Source organism: Papaver somniferum, chromosome 7 (assembly GCF_003573695.1).
Source record: "Papaver somniferum cultivar HN1 chromosome 7, ASM357369v1, whole genome shotgun sequence".
NCBI lineage: Eukaryota > Viridiplantae > Streptophyta > Magnoliopsida > Ranunculales > Papaveraceae > Papaver > Papaver somniferum.
Genome location: NC_039364.1, coordinates 11,631,974 through 11,639,963, shown reverse-complemented (window position 1 = coordinate 11,639,963; position 7,990 = coordinate 11,631,974). Strand labels below are relative to the sequence as shown.

At 37.2% G+C, this 7,990-nt stretch overlaps 1 long non-coding RNA gene across 1 annotated transcript; it reads left to right on the top strand.

Moving 5' to 3' along the window:
* On the top strand, nt 1–722 carry LOC113297832. The gene is made up of 3 exons (XR_003333744.1): nt 1–232; nt 347–424; nt 540–722. It is a non-coding gene; the product is annotated as an uncharacterized LOC113297832 (long non-coding RNA).
* The last annotated feature ends 7,268 nt before the right edge of the window (nt 723–7,990 follow it).

The window sequence follows — 7,990 nt, the reverse complement described above, 5'->3', positions numbered from 1 at the left end:
TGGATACGTTTTATCAAGATGTTCTCTCTTCCTCTTTCTTGCTGTGGTTTGAGAACTTAGGTTACTCATACTCAGTCATGGTACTAACTTAATCCATTTAAAGAAGGTTTGATCTTTTCAAAGCATGGTTTTATTTTATTTGGTATAAAAAAGGGAACATCTTGTGATTATTCCATTGTATTAAGGTTCGGTGACTGTTTGCGATCTAAAGTCTCTGCATCAACTTTATTTGGTAATTGAGATCTAATTTATCTTATGGGTTTGTTATTTTACATAAAAAAATTCGTTGAGATTAATGGTGTTTTAACCTCTGTTTTCTTTCCTTCGTTTTCTTCTTTTTAAGCAGATCTAGTTGATCAAATTTGTTGATTTACAGTGCATAAACGGATACTGCTAATGAGTTTTGGAATGTTTCCATTGCAAGGTAATTATTTTACCTTCCATAAATATAATCATTAATTATGTATAAATATGTAGAATGATTCTTGATTATGAAAATAATTACTTTCCTTTTGAACATTGATTTTGCAAAACTGTAGAAGAAGATGGGGACGTAGAAGAAAAGAAAGGAAAAAAAAAGAATCGTTCTTCACCAATAATTTTCTGAAAGAACCAGATAAAACTGGTTATCCTTTAATCCTGTATTGCTTCAAAAAATGAAAAAAAAACAAAAGTTATCCTGTATTATTTTAAGTAATATATATTCAGTAATATTTGTAAGTACTACCAAATTTGAGTATAAAATCAAATTAATCCAGAATTTTGTTCTCGTTAGTTCCTCTCTCTTTTCTTTTCGTCGAATTATTTAGTAAATTTATAAACATTAATATAAAAAGAGAAACAAAAATGAATTGGAAGTAAAATATTAATAAATATTATATTTATATAAAAATAAAATTCGTATCAAAATAAAAATATAAAAATAAAATAAATTAGACATAAAATATTAAATTAGGAAAATATTTCTTCATCCAAAAAAAAAAAAACAAACAACCCATGATTTCCAGAACCACCATGTTTTTTTCGGATTTCTTCTTGGTTGTTGATTCCACGGTTTCCTATATCCCGATTTTTCCTTTCTCTTTCTTTTTTCCCTTTGTTTTCCCTGCGTTTTTGCTTTGGTTTTTTAGGATTTTAGGTCACTCTTCTTATAGGGTTTTGTTTACAGACCGTTATGGCGATTCTCACCAGAGCTTCCCCCCATTGTCGTTCGTCTGAATCACAGCCCCTTGAAGCTTCTGCATCAACCGACACAGTCTCGTCTGATGAGCTTACCTTCCATCGCATGTTCAAGACTTTCCATAATTGTCGTGACTGTGTTAATGGTAGAGGATACGCTAAGGTTTCTCTCTTGAAACACCTTCAGACAGACATCTTTCATCAGCAGCTAAGGTGGACTTCTGCAGAGAGTTGATTGCTACCGATTTGAACATTTATCTCGTCTGGGAGAAGCTTCTATGCAGCCTTCGAATGTGGCTGTGTTGTCGTTGCATGCATCTTCATGCTTGGTCGATGCCTTGCAGAGGTAGACAAGGTGTTGTTCATGGTGAGGTAATTGCCGGCCCACTTAACGGAGATGGAGCAGATTTCCTTCTACACGGTCTTGTCAAACCAGGCAGTGCTGCTAGCTTAACACTATCCAGTGTTGTGAGCTGTGTTGACTCTACAAACGGTGTTGAAGCTCTCCCCTTGAGTGTCAATACTGGTGTTCTTCTTTCCACAGACTTATTGAACGCCATCTTCCAACGACAATTCACTACTGTGAAGTGTATTCCACACCAATGTCGTCTTAGCTTATCCAGGGAACTGAAGCATTGTCTAGATAGAGTTATCGCAAGCCCAGGTAACATTTTCATGTGTCTACAACTCTTACTTCTTCCAGTTTGCACGCTATCTTTGTTTAGACCGAAGAACTCCGCTGAGGCAAAGTCGGGCAGCCGTAAGAAGCTGCAGATACCAGCAATAAACCAGGCCATCTCGGTGTGGAAATAGCCTAATGGCTTCTCCATTTTGGTGTAGAAACTATTACAGCAACCTGTCCGAATGGGGAATGGAAAGGAAGACTCGAAGAAACATGGCGCTACCAATATTTTGGCCTGCCAGAAGAAGATTAGTTGCGTTCATTACTTGGATGTAATATGGGTACTTTCTTCACCAGGGGTAGCTCCGCTTAACGAGAATACTTATATGGATTTGCAAGATAAGCATCCTTCAGCTCCTCCCCCTGTTGTTCCTTCGGATGTTGTGATAGGTGACCCAATTACGGTGGATTCACGGGCTGTCTTGGGAGCTATTAAAAGCTTCCCAAAGGGTACTTCTCGCGGGCGAGATGGATTACGAGTGCAACATTTGGTTGATGTTATGAGTGGTGCTGCAGCTGTAGTGGCGGATAATTTACTAGCTTCGATTACTAGGGTAGTCAATCTTTGGTTGGCCGGTAAATGCCCCAATATCTTGGGCGAGTTTATTGCCAGTGCGCCTTTGACTCCACTACTTAAACCAGAGGGTGGCATTAGGCCAATTGCGGTTGGTACGATTTGGCGAAGGCTGGTTTCCAAAGTTGATGCTTTTTCAGTCGGGAAAGAGATGACCTCTTACCTAGGCGACTATCAATTTGGAGTGGGTGTGCCTGTCGGTGGGGAGAGTATTTTACATGCTGTAAATAGCTTACTAGAGTTGAAAGGTCACTCAGAAACAATGTCAATGTTGCTTATTGACTTTTCCAATGCTTTCAACATGGTGAGTAGATCGCATCTCATCAAAGAGGTTCGTCTTCACTGTCCAGGTATTTCTCGCTGGGTAGAGTTTTGTTATTTGCGACCTGCTAAACTCTATTATTATCAATTATATATTGTCTTCTGCTCTCGGGGTTCAGCAAGGGGACCCCCTTGGTCCCTTGCTTTTTGCCTTGACTCTTCATCCTCTTGTGAAGACTATTGCTTCTCGCTGCACCCTTGATTTGCATGCTTGGTACCTTGATGATGGTACCATTATTGGGGATACTTTGGAAGTAGCCAAGGCCTTGAGTATAATAGAAGTTGAAGGACCTAACAGGGGGCTACATCTTAACGTTCGTAAAACTGAAGTCTTTTGGCCATCTTTTGATCCCAGAAGCACTTTAGACGGTGTTTTCCCCCCAGATATTGGTAGGCCCTCTAATGGTGTTAAGATTTTGGGAGGACCTGTGAGTTTGGATTCGAGCTTCATTAGTGATATGATGTTGACCAGGGTGAATAAAACTATTCAACTGATGGATGCAATCAAAAAACTCAAGGACCCTCAGAGTGAGATGCTATTACTTCGTAATTGCATTGGTGTGTCTCGCCTATATTTTTCAATGCGTATTACCAATCCAGCGGCATTGCAATCAGCCACTGATGTTTTTGACGATCATTTGCTTAAGTATTTGAGACTCTTAATTACTGGAGATGGTGCACGGTTTGGTCCTCTACAGCAGCGATTAGCTATTTTTCCTATCAAAGATGGTGGACTTGGCATCTACACCATGGCGGATACCCGTACTTACTGTTTCCTTGCCTCTCAGAATCAGACCGCTTCTGTACAGAAGACAATTCTGGGTAGTTTATTCTCAATCAGTTGGCTCTTCAGAACTTTAATCAGGTATGTGGATTACCTCCTTCTTACTGTGTCGATGATACTTCCCCTCTCCCCCCCTTCCATGCACTCCCTGGCAGTCACTTATTTTGATGCAATTAAGAAGCAAATCTCAGACCAAATTTTCATGTCTGCAAGGGATTCTGTTTTATGGCAGTGTAACCGTATCAAGCATGCTCAAAATTATCTACTTGTTGTGCCAATCAGTGGTCTTAACCAGTGCATTGGGCCTAGACAGTTTCGGGCTGTGCTTTGTTATCGTCTCGGTATTCCCCTGTTTGTTGAGAATAGTTTATGCACTACAGCAAGAGCATATACTTTATATATGCTATAGCAATGGGCGAAAATCAACTGATCTAAAATCAGTTTTAGTGATGAATTTATCGTGACTATTACATGTTAAATCTGGTTTCATTAGCAATGCTTCTAGGACTCAAGTTTTTTAGCGTCTTAGTCTTGGGTGGAAAGCTAACATAAAACGATTATTACATCTGTATAAGGTCATGCGTTGACGCCCAATTCCATCCGGAAAAATCCCGGTGAAATGGAACGGTTCGAGTATTAGATAGGAAATGGATAAAATAGGTTCCACTCTCGGTAATATCGCAGGATTTATCCCCGGTATCTAAATCATTATCGAAGATTATCAGTAAAAGAGGTAACTCTTTGGTAGGAAAAATAAAATTCTTACAGGAGTCAACAAGTTCTGGTTTTTACATACATCCTGTAAACGTTGCAAAAGATATCATCTACAGCCATGAAAAGAAATAAATGATTAAGAAGTGCAGCACAATCCCGTGAGTTGTCCCAACAAACAAAATAGGGGTGGGACCCCTCCAAACCCCAAAAACGCTTGGTGAACCGAGCAAAATAAACTATGCGGAAACAACACTCTCACAACTTAACCTTTTAGCTGGGTCCCATATCATTCAGTTGGGATCCACTAATTTCCAATGTTCCAATGGGTTCATCACGTCCTAGATTAGGGTATATTGTTTTTGTGTAGTTTAAAGTGGCTGTTCACCAAGAACTACTCTCCCAACCCAGTGGTTTAGCAGGGACTGTTTTGATGTGTTCCGACCCTACTGTGTTCGGTCGGGACAACCCTATTGTGTTCGGTCGGGACTACCCGCAAAATATATATCATTTCTGTAGATGAACTCAAATACCGAACAAAATCCCAACCGGATAGTCAATATATTTTGATGACTTTCTCTAGAGAAGAAAATAATCGATGGCCATTGGAAGTGAAGTTAACACCAAAGTTCAAATTACCAAATGCACTCTTCATTTATTTTTTTGTAAGTCACAGTGTTCTTAATATCATACTCCTGATTGTTTTAACAAAAACCCAATGAATAAATAGAGAAATCGTATAAAAGCTTTTGTCCAAGATGTAGCAGGGAAAAAAACTAGATGAACTAATTTATCAAAATAATTCTTGGAAAAACATCAACTAATTTATCAATTTACACCAACATGGCGGTTAGTTTCGCTCCATCTCTATTTGTTTGAATTTTCTCAATTATCCTATACAGATTCAATGTATTTTCTTCAAAGGTCGGTTATGAAGATATAGATATATATGCACCAGCAGAGGCAAAATGCGAATGATACACAAGAAGCTGTTGACAAGTTGGTCTTTGGAAATATATGACCAATGAGATTTCAAGATATTCATGACTGCAGACTATCAGCTGATCATTTCACAAATTGTTGATTTCAATAAAAAAGTCCCAAGACTCGATTTTACTTCACAAAAAGTTTGTTCACTGGTTTGTACTTTCGACACCATTGCAAATTGGAAATTTAGTGACAATTCCTTAAATGCCGTGTTAGATTGGACAAAGAGGCTTCACGTAAAGTTAATTGAATACAGTTCCATATAAAATGTGAAATTCATAATGTTAGGTGAAAGTATTACCGGTACGTCATGTAGTAACAGTAACTGTGTCAGTAAGTAATAATATTCCTTCTCTGATTAAATGCATTTAAAAGAGAGATTAACAAAAGAGGGGAAGAAGGAAAAAAAACCAAAAAATAAATACCAGGTACAAACCCACAACTCTATAGCTAAGATTGGACTTCCCTCGTACAGCAACCTGAAATGATGATGAGCCTACACCGTAAACAACTTAAAAGTTTGTCCTAGTTCCATATATTTGACTTCATTTGTTTCGTTTTTCCTCAAATGCTCAACTTCCGTTTTGAAATTAAGATTGAACTTTTATTTATAGAATCCAACTTAATAGTCTCTAACTATTTTATACTTATCAATTTACTCAAACATCACAATTAATCAATTTCCTTCCATCCACCATTTAACTCGTATTTAATTGTTTTTTTTTTCTTTAAGCATACATTGGTAACTCGATGATTTTTGTTTATGACAGTATTTAGTCTAGTATGAAAGATAAATTCATCAAACATTTTTCGTTTTTCTGTGTTAGCTGACCCTTTTTTATATATATGCTTTATATGTCATAGCAATGAAGCAAAAACAAATAATCTTAAAACGAGTTAGTGATGAATTTGTCATTGTAACTACATGTTAGATGTGGTTACATGTTTCATGACCACCTACTACCAACCAAATAATGCTGATGAGGGAACCTTGCAATGACAATGCGTACACGATAACAATGATAGAAAATGTAGACATAGGTGATGAAGCTGATTGCATATCTTGGACCATCGACAAGTATGGATGTTTCTCTGTAAAGGCTTCCTACTCCTAAATAGTAAAGGATCAGGACTTGGAGCTAAAAATAAAAACATCAGCATTTGTTCAAGGTCGTACGTGCTACACAAGGTTGGTTTAGTTCTGTTGCAAGTTTATCACAAAGGATTGGCCACAATGGACGCCTCTATAAACGCGGTATCCTGAGTGTTAATGGTTATTTAATGTGTAGTAAATCCGGAGAATATGTAGCTCATCTCCTTTTGATCATACTGTGGCTTTTGCTGTTTGGGGACATCTTTTCTCTTACTCGAAGCAACTGTTGGTAATGCCAAATTATATCGATCTTCTCATTAAGGGGTGGAGTCTTGGAGAGCAACTTTCACTTCATTGTCCGGCCGAAATCTTTCACAGGTTCTCCCGGCGATTTGCTGGACCCTTTGGAACTACAGGAATATAATCGCCTTCAATGAAGGGTAGCCGATGAAGTTAAAATCATTAAACAAATTAAATCTCAAGCCTTTTTTTTTTGGTGCCAAAACATTGACACTATCCAGGGTAGGATCGGAATCAATTTTCAATTTAAATTGTTTTTTGGTTTTTTCTCCTTTGCCTGTTGCAGGCTGCTTTATAACACTACTTAACTCTCTTGGAAGGTCCCTTGGGTTGTAATCTTTTGATTATCTATCGTATGATTCTTCGATATAATTTTTACATTTGTCCGCCAAAAAAGAAATGTGTACAGGATAACAATAAGAAAAAGTTCTTTTATGCCTCTTCATTTTAATGTATTTTAATTCGAGTTCTAATCTTTGACAAAAAAAAAATATTGTAGAGCTTGTACCCCATGGATGTGCGGCCCAATATAGTGTCTAGGGTCTTCTTCCTATTTGTATATAAATGAATATACTTTTGTAACACAGCTTCTTCTAATATATAGAATTCTCTCTTTGCCTCTCCATCTTCTCAATATTGCCCACTCCAATACGATATCTATGTTTTTGGATCATCAAGCCCGCGGATGATTTTTTTTCTATGTTTTTGGATCATCAAGCCTGCGGATGATTTTTTTTCTTTATTTTTGGATCATCAAGTCGTTGAAAGATCTCAGCAGGTTCTATGTTTCGTTTTTATTTTCAAATTCCGACGGGTTCTGTATAAGAGATGATACTGATTGGTGGCCGGAGAAGTCTAAGAGTCGAAACAACCAGAAGCGGGAAAAGCTTCATCAAACACTGAAACAGGAGATTTATCATCTACCGGAAATCGCAATTTCTACTTCCTTTCTCTTTATCTTTTTCTTAATTTTCAGATCTACAAGATTTAAAACAAACATTTCAGAAAAATTTATTTCAAAAACAAGGACTTGTTCTTCAATACAAGTCCGATCTATTTCAAAAACTTGATTAAAGATGATTTTGGGTTACAAATCTACAACCATTAGACTTTTCTCTTCAGCCCTATTTAGGGATTTTCTCTGAAAAAAAGAAAAATAGTGATTTTAGCTTGATTTGGGTTTTCTCCTGTGAATAGAATTGAAAGAAAATTTGATGGTACTCTTCGTGTTGCATGCGATAAAATTTGTCTTAGAGATATTCTAACCAAACATCAGATCAATTTGTTGTTGCAGGGATGATTAAGGGACAAAATTGATTCCGAAGAGAGCTTCAAAGTTGTGTCATACTGAAATCACTC